Source organism: Zingiber officinale, chromosome 8A (genome assembly GCF_018446385.1).
Source record: "Zingiber officinale cultivar Zhangliang chromosome 8A, Zo_v1.1, whole genome shotgun sequence".
NCBI lineage: Eukaryota > Viridiplantae > Streptophyta > Magnoliopsida > Zingiberales > Zingiberaceae > Zingiber > Zingiber officinale.
This window is the reverse complement of record NC_056000.1, coordinates 51500031-51512343: the sequence shown is the minus strand read 5'-3', so window position 1 is coordinate 51512343 and position 12313 is coordinate 51500031. Positions and strand designations below refer to the sequence as shown.

The 12313-nt window shown below is 36.5% G+C and overlaps 1 pseudogene; it reads left to right on the top strand.

Annotated features, from left to right (window-relative positions):
- The first annotated feature begins 315 nt into the window (after nucleotides 1-315).
- On the top strand, nucleotides 316-1963 carry LOC122010794 (annotated as a pseudogene).
- The last annotated feature ends 10350 nt before the right edge of the window (nucleotides 1964-12313 follow it).

The following is a 12313-nucleotide window of genomic DNA, read 5'->3' as shown; positions in this document are numbered from 1 at the left end:
AGCTTAATTGACTACTCATTTTTCTAGTCAATTTTTTTCATTATCGTATAAGCTTCTTTTTAAGACCCGTGTGAGACACATGTAGTGAAAACTTAAAACAAAATACAATACAACATGAGATAACTGCTAACATACCTGATTTTACTTAGTTCACTATCTCCCAAAACGACTATATTTAAGAACTAGTTGTAACAACTACCATCATTAACTTTCTTCTTTTTGGATACCTTCCGGAGGCGAGGAAACCTCTTACAATAGGTTTTACAAGCAATACAACGACCCCGCCTTCTGCATCTGGCGACGACGGCCCCATATATGGCGGCTCTGCATCCACATTTGGCGATGACACATGGCGACTCCTATTACGCATCTGGCGATCCCATGACGCGCCACCGCACGACTCCGAGTCTGGCGGTGACGACCTTGGCACAATTTAGTGTTATTGCTTATCTTATTTACGTATTTTACTTTTACTCATTTTACATAGTCTAAAAAGTCTCGGATGTGATCGGAGGGGATAATCATTTGCACTTAGCTATGGTTTTTCACTAATGAACACTCATGGTCTATATTCTTTGGTAGGAGGTTTCTCAAGAACTTTTGGAATTTAATTTTGTCCACAATTAAACATCATAAATTTATAGGATTTTTGATATCCACATGGAAATTTGATGAATCTTGAGATTAATAGAATTCCATGGGCTTTTGTACTTGCTTAATAAACTATAAGGTATTTTCTTTAAATGAATGCATTATTTTTTATTATGATGTAACTTTAAGATCTAAGTTAGCACAACTTGCTCCTTTCTTTGATATCTCAAAGAAAATCAGGGTATTGGGGGACCATTTATTGGACATGTAAGACTTACAGATCTCATAGCCTTTGAAGGACTTCTATCATATTCTTACAAGATCTCAGTATAACTCTTGCACTAGGGGTGGACATAATTTGATTTAAACCGGAAAAATCGATCGAACAGAAAAATTTGGGTTTTTTTGATTCGCTTTTTTCGGTGTTTCGACCGATTTCGGTTTAAGTTTTTTAAAATTCGGTTATTCGATTTGCTTTACGATTTTGACTCCCAAAAAATCGAGTAAATCGAATTGATCATATTATACTTAAAATATGATTTTTATAGATATTGGAGCATATACGTGGATTGTACCTTTAATTATCATTTGTAATATAATAGCACAATCAAATTATATATTTATATATTTACTTATTGTTACCAGATAATTAAATTTTATTATTACTTTAAATTTATAATTATTTTAATAAATTGATATTTTTTCTTCGTCTCTAAACTAATATTTGTAGTCGCACAAAATCAATTTAATTTATTATATAAATCGTATATAAAAATTTGGACCGAATCGTAATAATATGGTTTGATTTTGGATCAAAGATTTTCAAAACCGAAACCGAAAAAATCAAACCGTAATAAAATAAAACTGGATCAAACCGGCCGATGTCCACCCCTATCTTGCACAATCCCTTGCTCACTATTCTGCTGCTGTCATTGAGTTTCCTCCTGGAGATAGTGCTCTTCTCAGATCTGGTTTAGAATCTGCTCGTTTGTTTTTTTATCAGCATGAATATACTCCTACTGATATAGCTCACACGAAGAAAACCAGGGAATGGTGCAAGACATCTGGTTATTATGTTGATCCTATATTGTGACAAGAAACGTACGATTATAGGCCTGGACTTACTCCAGTAGAGACACATGGTGCAATGGAACTTACTCCAGTTGCCTTGCCGATATTTGGAATACTTGGATGCAATCAACCTTTCATTAAACTTGCGTAGCTTTTCATTTAGAGTACTTGATAACATGCCATTGAGGATGGAGAAATTTCCTCCTCAGTTCTTTCAGTATGCTGTCACTCGAGACCATCATTTCAAGTAGCACAACATCATGCTATGACAGGCAAGCAAGGTGGACACATGCTCACATAGATGGAAGAAGTTCAGTGATTTTCAAGCTTATGCCCAGATCAATGGCAAGTCTGAGCAGCTCTGAGATGAGAGCAGCTGGGTATGGTATATCGGTGGATGAATTTATGAGGAGACCACACTCTACTGGTAACTCAAACATTGTATTACCAATGTTTAATCAAAGAAGAAAATCTTGTTATTGCAGGATGATTCAAACAATATATGAGCATATCTTTTTTGATTTTTTTTATGATTACTTGTGTGCACTATGCAATTTCATTATAATGGTAAAAGTATACAATTTACATTCATGTCAACACAAATTTACTTTAAGAGCATATGTGCCTGTTCATCTTATCAATCAGTCTCTTTTTTAACTTCACAATAACCTTTCTTCATTGTTTTAAGGAACTGAAGGCCTGACTGAAATGTTCAAATTCATTTTATTCACAATGGGTGCATTTCCTTGAATGAGGTTGTTATGCTCTTGAACAAATTAACAAAATAGAATCATTCTGTCCTTAAAAGTTCTTACAAAATCCATCGAAAGAGGATATTTTTGTTTTTTTAACATCAAATTGAGTGCTAGCCATAATCATAGAAATCTCACTCAATCCTTCAATCCTTCAACTCATGCTAACACCATTTGAGTACAAATCTCCTCATAATAACCTGTGATAAAAAATAATATATAAATGCAATGTATTAGCGACGTGCTAAGTAGATTTTCTCTAGAAAGAGGTTAAGCATAAGATGGAAAATTTAGGAATTTAAATAATAGTTTAGAAAGCAACTAAAGGGGCAAGTAAGCTAGCAAGTCTCAATAACATAGCGGTGCACATGAACACAAATTTAACAGTCTATTAAACAGAACAGTATACAATACTAAATCAATTTCAAGCAAAAACATACAATAAATAAGCAAATAAGCATATGATATAAACAAGAGTACAAATCAACATATGAAACATAAAACATAAGGAATGAACATTAGTAATTGACATTTTATGCTACCGATCCCACTGGATTTCATTGACACCTCTTTACCAAAATAGTGTTCAAAGTAATCTAAGTCAATATTGATGAAAGGCATATCAAGGCCAAGTGCACAACACCCAAGACGTGAGTGGTTCGTTTGGAGAAACTTCAGCAATCCCTTGGAGTGGTGTATATACCTGCCATGGTGTGATATGAGTCCACACGGTGAAGCCTATTCTTACCACACACATTTGACAACTCGAATACTGCAAAGTATCATAATTCTTTGTGGTATTCATATGTGATGTAATTGTGGTTGTATATTTGTTGTATTATAATTGTATAAGATTTGTATATGTGGCTATATAAGAATTGTATTATAATTGCTACTATAAAATGCATCCGCAGCGTGAAGCTGCACACTGCGGATTAATGTGTGTAAGTTATATAAGTTTTTAAGTATTCTTTGATGTACATCTACTTGTTTGTTGACCCAACCCCTTCATGAGTATAATCTATGTTTGTTGCATGCTATTTCATTATTATGTCATACTTCTATTCTATTTTGTTCGGAGATCTACTCTTTACATGTTTTGATTGACAAGATGTCATTTAGAATGAAAATGGAGCAAAGACACACATTGGAGTGAATATAGAGAAGACTAGCAATCTGGTCGTGCCTTGGTGCACGACCGTGTGCCTGCACCCATGTCACCCACGGGTACGACCGTGCTTGTGTAGGTCGTGCCCTAGCACCAACAAAGAAGCAGGGGCAGGTGTGCCCTAAAGGCACGACCGTGCCTCCCACCAACAACCAACAAGGGTTGTCGTGTGAAATCACACGATCGCGCCTCCCTTCCAGAGATAAATTAAGGTCCGACCGTGCCTCTCCGTCCATGGCGATTCACGCCCAAGAATTGTCGTGGTGGAGAAAACAAGGGGGTCGTACCCCCTTGCTATAAAAGGGGTTTTCCTCCCCTTTTCTTGTATATTTGGCTTGGGGATCCACCCTCATTCCTTGGGGAAAGGTTCTTCCCCTTGGAAAAACTCTATGTCATCCATCTTCACTGATCCATCCACATCTAGAGCTAAGATTTTATCCAAGAAGCTCAGTGATGCATAGATAAACATTCTCTTCTCTTTACTCGAGTATTGAGTTGTAGATTCTTATTCCTCTTGTCTCTTAGTTGTATTTTCTATACAATGGAGTAGTTCTCCATATCTATGATGTAGAAAGTAGTTGTGATGTAATGTTGATGTATGAACTATGTATTTATACATTTTCTTGTGCAATGATACTTTGTATGTATTTGAAAAAATGTGTGTGAGGTCAATACATGTAAATGTAGGATTTTGTTCACCGTGTAGAGGGGATACTTTGATTTATTAAACTGGACCCTGTGACAAAGGGTATCATCCTTGAAATAGAGGGCAATTCTTTACAAGGGAAGCTAATTAGAGTTTAGAGGGTTTCTCCCAAATTAATATTAGGAAGTAATTTGTGTAATATAACGATTGTATGACCGAAAGGCCCTGTGATAGAGGGTATCCCTTTAACCGGACTTTCTAGGTTACCTCTTCTACTTAATTGCATTAATCTACCGTTAGTAAGTAAATCAGTTAACTCTAGAGATTGTATGATTGGGGGGCCCTTTAATCGGACTTTTTAGAGTTGCGTCTTTACTTAATATTATTAGAGCTTGGGTAAACTCTTCGGTGAGACCTACATGGGGTTGTGCCGAACTTTAGTTAAAATTTCTACATGAGTGTAAGCATGAAGTTAGGTAGATAAACAATGTATAGGGACATTAACTGGCATTATAACGAAACTGAAATCCTAAAATCGATTACATTTCACTTACTAACGCTTATTCTCTCTCCACTCTCTTCTCTCTCTCTCTTTTCTTCTCTTTCTCTTTTAAACGTTCATGAGCCAAGCTTTCGACTGTCTAGATAATTAACTGTATGAAGTTAACTAGTGTTTAATTAACAGTCCCTGTAAAATTGATATTTTATTATTGACAATGTAGCCGTGCACTTGTGACTTTGTAACACGGATGCACTTTACAACAGCACGTGGCCACACGCTACAGATAAGTGCATCAGCAATGCACGATCGTGTATTGCAGAAAAATGCATCCGCATTGTGCAGCCGTGCGTTGTGGATGCACTTTTCCGCAACATGTAGTCGCACATTATGGTTGCACTTTTCCGCAGCACACGACTGCACATTGTAGAAGCGTTATGACTTACTAGTTTGGAGTTATACAATGTGCAGTATGCACTGGAGATAGCATAATTGCACACAATAGAAAATCATATTTATTATAATATTTGCCTTCTTTCTTCTTCTTCTTCACGTTCCTACTATCAGGAGTATTCATCACCTAGCTCCCTCAAGGGTGTCTCATTTTGATAATCTAAGTCTCACTTAGTCACTTTCCTCCTTGCTTAGATAGATATATATTGAATTTTATTTTAATTAGTGATATAATTACCTAGTTTATTGAAGAATATTTTTTTATTAATTTGCATATTGTATTTATTTTAATTTATATATACATTTAGTTTCAAATTATGAATTTAATTGTTACTTGTTAATATAATGAAGGTGTTAGTTGTAAATTATAATTAGTTGCATAAACATTGAAAATTTTAAATTTAATAAGTAAATTATAAATTACATTTACTTACATAAATCGATTTGTTAGTTGTTGTGTAATTTAAGTTCGAATTTATTTTAAACTTTGTAATTAAAAATTTTTAGGCCATCAAAATCTATATTGTTGATTAACTCCATGAATATTCAACTATGTAGAATTAAAATTTGAAAATATTCGGACTCCAAAATTCATATTTTTAAGGTATGTTGTCCATAACTTGGTCAACGTAGTCCTCGCTATGACTTAGTCAACCTAATCCATAATCGGTACAACTTGAGATGGAATTGGGCCAAATTAGCCGACTCATGCCTAAACTCGGATAAACTCAACTGGCTCTCGATGAGTTCAATTTGAGTCAATCCCGAGTCACATCCAAATCATTATGCAACCTTGAGAGATTCGGTTGTTCTTGCCAGTAGCCTTAAGGGATGCGATCATTTACACGGCAACAATCCCAAGGGACATGATCATTACGAGCCAACAACTCAAAGGGATATAGCCGTTATGCATCAACAATCCTAAGGGATGCAATTGTTAGGTGTTAGTGGTTCCAAAGGATACAACAATTATAGCATGTCGCCAGTAACTCCAAAGGACACGATAATTATAATTAGTATTTTTAATTTTTAAATTAACAATTATCTATGTTATAATCAAGTAAATTTTGACCATCTTATTTATTTCTTTGTAAGTTGTTATTTTTATTAATATTAATTATCTTGAGTGATCAGCTTTTCAACCAGAGAGGAAGAGTCAAAATTTGCGAACGTCAAAAATTCCAAAGGAAATTTTTATTCTGAGGTCACGGTCTCCGATTCTGTGTTAGCGAACGATCTTTCTAGGGAAATAATAATAATAATTTGAAACGATATTTATATTTATAAGGAATCAAATTCATGTCCCTAGGATTTAATTTGAGTTGGTTATCTCGATAGAGTTGCAGAATGGAATAAATATTAATTTCTGATGAAGATGAGAGAAATATCTTTCTTTCCATATAGTGATATCGGTTCAATTTCTTTATTTATCTTTATATAAATAATTTTGGAATCGACCGTGTAAAACGATCAACAATCAACAACATCTAGAATAAAATAAAATCTCTTTAAGATCTACTCGTTAAATAGCCTAAATTAATTAATCTATTAATCCAAAAGTTAATGTACCCTTCAGTTTAATAGAGAAAATTCAGTTGCATTCTAAGGAAGGTTTCTGAAGCATGTATAACTCCTATGACAATATGCGTTGTCTCTTAGTTTATCCCTATATAATATTTTCATCGAGTCAAAATAATATTCATATTCAAGAAAACAAACAAAGAAGATATCATGATTCAAAAAAGTAGTCTGATTTGTGGTCTCACCATCTTCGTCCTTATTCTAGCTGTCATGGTGTCTCCAACTGTTTCGATAAGAATTTCTCCGTCAACTGCGCCAGCTCCTTATCGTAAGTAATTCTTCTTATAAGATGCTATTTAAAAAAAAATTGGAAAAATAACAACAAATTTTATTATTTTTAGATGCTTATGAGGATGAGGAGATAACTAAAACCAATTATGGTCTTGAACTCTATGTACCTTGGTGGGTTTATGTACCTAATTGGGGGTTATGGTGATGAGATCTTTCTTTTAATGTATTCGAATTCCATCAGACATATGAATAATGGAATTTGTTTATGAACATGTGTGTCGCTCTCTAATAAGATTTACCTTTGTTACAATTGTCAATATCGTCAAAGAATTATGTAAAATGTTAAAACATCATTTATTTTTCTTCATATATCACAAAGTATCCTAACTCCATTTTAGGTATATTTTTTTTTTCTTAACTACAAGATTTCCTCGTAATCTAATGACGATGTTAAATTTCTCCCAATAGTACTATTATATAGATTCAAGCCGCCATTTCGATGAAATTTTTCCAAGTCTTTGTTTAAGACTGTTGATTTTTTGATATTGTGTAATTTTAGAGAAATGTGGGATAAAACTTAATCAAACAAAAAAGATTTGATTGTTAAATAAAATTACTAATGATCTCAAACATAGAGTCTCGCCTAATTAATTAATAAAATGCACACAATTTGCAAATAAAGTGGGAAATCAAAGGAATTTTAAATTATATGGTAAAAAGTAAAGTTAGTACTTCGTTGAAAAAAATGAAAAATAATAATCAAAGGGATATCAATGGATCACAATTTCAAAACTATTAATATTTTTAAATAACAATTAGTAAAAAAATCTTTATTTCAATATTAAAATTATTAGCTATTTTTTGTAATGGCAATAGCCAATAGGAATTATATTCACCCTTATTTATTTGTTATTTGTATTAGCATTAGAAATGTTAGTGATCCCTATTTATTTGTCTTGCTGTGCAACTTGTGAGAACACTTTGGAAGATAGAGGGGAAGAGTGATTAACTTTAATCACTTCATTAATGATTCATTGTAGTGGAAAACTCAAAACAATCACTAACATTTGGATTTATTTGGTATCCATCTCATTGAGATGACTAATCCAAGGATCCAAACCATACACACACTCCACTATAAAAAAACACTCCTTATCGAAAATAATTCAGAGGTGGAGAAATCTCATACAAGCTCATATATAAGAATACAATGAAAACAAGATGTAAATACACAATACAAAAGAAAACCTTGCTTTCTTAATCTCTTATTACTTGAAATGCCTCCTGTGGCCTCGAAAATGTAGCAGGACTTCTCTCAGAATCTTCTAAGAACCTGTGATGAAGAGTAGAGAAGAAACGGTGTTGAATCCCCTATGAAAATGCCTTTTATCTCATGATCTAGGGTTCCCAATCGATTGCCACATTAGATTTGTCCATTCAAACCTCACAGCAGCTCTTTTATGCTTTTCCCAATTGATCAAGTAGCTTCAATCGATCAAGTTCAATACAGAAGCTTACTGTTCACTCGCAATTTTCTCCCAATTGATTGGATGCTTTCGTAATTGATTCAGCACAAAACCGTGCTTCATGAAACTCTACTCCAATCGATTGACCAATTGATTGGAGAGGGCTAAATCGATTGACCAATCAATTCAATAGCTCTCTGTGCTCTCGTGACGTGTGATCTTCCTTAACCCACTTGAACTTTCCTTTACCTAACTGTAATTGTTGGGATTCAATCAAAGTCCCATATTGGAAAGATTTGAGAAAGATCATGGGGTTAAAATGATGTAGGATATCTCCATTGGCACGAGGCCTTTTGGCTATTGCCCAAAAGCAAAGTCATGATGGTCTAGGCTCAAAGTGGACAATATATATCATGTCATTGTGAAGATATGTGGGCATCCTTTAAGCACAACAAAATGGTATCAAAGTCATGATCCAGACAAGATGCAATATAGGGTGGCCTTGAACGAAGTTGAGGGTAGGCCCGAAGCTGGTCATGAGTGACCAGATGCTCGTGGGGAGGCCCTGAGCAGGTCAGGGTGACCAGATACTTGTGGGGAGGTGAGTAGGCCATGGTGATTGGATGCTCACAAGGAGGCCCGGATTATGAGAGTAATTGTGGTCCTTCTTTTGAGGGGAGGATTGTTGGGATTCAATCAAAGTCCCACATTGGAAAGATTTGAAAAAGATCATGGGGTTACAAGGATGTAGGATATCTCCATTGGCATGAAGTCTTTTGGGTAGAGCCCAAGAGCCAAGCTATGAGGGTATAAGCCTAAAGCGGACAATATCATGTCATTGTGGAGATATGTGGGCATCCTTTAGTCTCAACAGTAATTAGGATTTTCCATTACCAATGTGTTGTTCTCATTGATCTACTTGGACTTTACCTTTGCTTAACTCTCGAATTAGGATTTTGCATTCCTAACCTCCAGTTAAGACTTTATTAGTTAAGTATACAGTTCTCCATGACATACTTGACTTCTTTCTCATATATTTTCAAGTATCCGATCAACCTTAACTTACTTAACCTCTTTTCGCATATTATCCAAATATCGAAACTCAAGCACGAATCCACTCAAGTTTAGTCAAACTCGTCAACCTTGACCTAAGGACGATTGCACCAAACAATCTCCCAACAATTTCCTCTTTTTTAATGTTTGACAATATGTTTAAGTTAGTCTAACCCATATTAATCCAACTCTATTCTTCATCTCATGTCAAATCATGAATGTGAGCTTCTAACTTAAACCATATATTTCTCTCCCTTTGACACACACCAAAAACTCTTTACCTTAAGAGTCAATTTTGTCAAACTTAATAAAAATCTCATACCTTTTATTGTATCCTATGCTCACTCTAGATCATTCATTCGTTACAATGAAGATTTCCAATCTTCCATTGTCTCCAATGCTTAATCTTGAGTATTCATTGCAATGAAGGTTCCTAACCTTCCATTGCAAAAAAAAAAAAAAAAAAATCTAAATCATACTTTTAAGAAGAAACTTCCCCTCAAACATGCTCCAAACTTCTATCATTGCATAAATAATCGTTGGTACCTCGTGGTAGTTTTGATGTGATCAACCAAGTCAGGTTAGGCCATGTTGGTGTTTAACCTTGTGTCTAAGTGTGCAGGAGCTTAGGAGCACAAGAAGTCAAGCGGAAGACGCGGCTGGCGAAAAGGACGACACGGGAGAGAGCTGACGGACTCGGTGGGTCCGAGGGACGAGATGCTGTGGAAGAGTACACCGGTGGACGAGAAGGAAGTGTGCGGTGGTCCGAGGGATGAGAAGTCGGAGTGGAAGTCTACTCGAGGATAAGGCCGGAAAAAGGGTTTGGGTGAGCCCTATTTCGGATGACCGCAATCATCTAGGCGATCAGAGTAGTAGAAGAGCTAAAGGAGGATGGAAACATTGCTAGAGGCGCCTTCAAAGGGAATTGAAGGCGCCTCCGAGGCTCCTCCGTGCCTCACTATGGAAGGCGCCTTCCAGCCCTATGGAAGGCCCCTTCGACCAGGCTGATTTTAACCGTTGCCAAAGGATAAAGTTTTATCTTTTGGTGCCTCGCTGGAAGCGCCTTTCAACCCTATGGAAGGTGTCTTTAAGATGCAAATAAGATTCTACAGGGGCTATAAAAAGACCCCTGAACCTAGGAAATATGTAACGACTTCAGTATTCATTTCCTAGTTACTTTCTGAGCTTCCAACGAGTGAAGAGGCTTCTTCGCCTTCAAAGAAGGAGATCTTTAGTGCGTTTACTTGCCTTGGATTAACAACCTCCCTGGTTGTAACTAAGTAACTCTTTTGGCCTCGTTTTTTGGTTGTTCATTTATTCTATTTTTTTAATCTGAGTTAAAAGTCGAGGAAGGTTTCTCTTAACAGCTAGTTCACCTCCCCTCCTTCCGGCCTACCTAGGCCAACAACATTGACTTGGAGTTCTTAAACCTCTAAGTCTAGGAAACCTAAAATTGAAGTTTTGAGGTTAAAAGTTTAATATTGAATACAAACCTCCTCCTAAACTTCAAAATAGTCTCCTTTAACCACTCCTTTCTTGTTTTCATCAAGAAAATTATTCTTAAATATTTATCAATGTATTTATTAGGATTAGGGATGGTTAACTTGACTAAATATGACTTAATGGACTGAAATCAGACTATTTCAGTCTAAATCAGCCTTCTTAATGTTGGGATCCTTTGGATGGCTAGAGAGAGTGAATAGCCTCCACCAAAATCTTAATCTTTTCACAAAAATTCTAAGCGAGTTTGTTAGCGCAGCGGAAAATAAGCAAACAAAAAAAATTATACGAGAAAAGAACCAAGCACCACTAACACAAGATATACGAGGTTCGGGGATAACTTGCCCCTACTCCTCGGCGTGTCCGTAAGGTGGACGAGCCCTTGATCTTCGGTAGATTACACCCCGGATGACACCGGCTAATGAAGCTCTCCTTCTCGGTGGAGAAACCTCTCCACAAAGTCTTCGAACAGATTTAAAATGAAGCACACAAGACTTACAGATCACAGTGGCTCAAAGAAAATCGAAGTAAGCTCACAGCCACGAAGATGATGAAGACAGAGTCCAAGAACACAGCAAGCTCTCAACCGAAACACACACAGCTTTTCACTTGCTTCACGTTTTTTTCTTCTTTCCAGCATACACTGCTTCTTATGTCTCTGCATTCGATCAGCCTGCACCGGATCGCTGCCAACCTGCACCGAATCCCTGCTGCAAGCTACGGCGTCGCCAATCGCTTCTCTTCCTCTTCTGATTCTCTGAGCTCACACCAATAGAACCACGGTCTTCACTGGTGCCTCTGAGCTCAAACCAATCACCAGGAGTTAAGCAAATCGCCGCCTGATCACTGCCAGAAACACAGCCAATCGCAACCTGTAGCCGTTGCTGCTTCAAATGCATTTGACGCAGAGAAAGCAGTGGAAAGAACCTTTGTCTCATTCCTTTGATGAGGCTTAATTTGAAACTAAGCACTGGTATGGTACCTGCAACCTGTATCTCCAAAAGACTCACAGCAGAAGGTTAAACAGAGATGGGCAAAAAGAAGTGCGAATCAGAAAATATCAGAGAAAGCGTATGCACAATGAACTTAACTGTGGATCGGTTAGTAGACCGATCATAGACCCTTGGACCGATCAGACAACAGCCTGATCCGTCTGAGGCTGGTCTGATTGGTCGTGGCGACCGATCAGATTGGATGTGGATCGGTCCATAGACCGATCCAACGCCCTTTTTCTTCTGCGACATTTTCTCCTGATCGGTCTACAGACCTATCAGATTGCACTCAGTGTGCTACTGAGTGTTT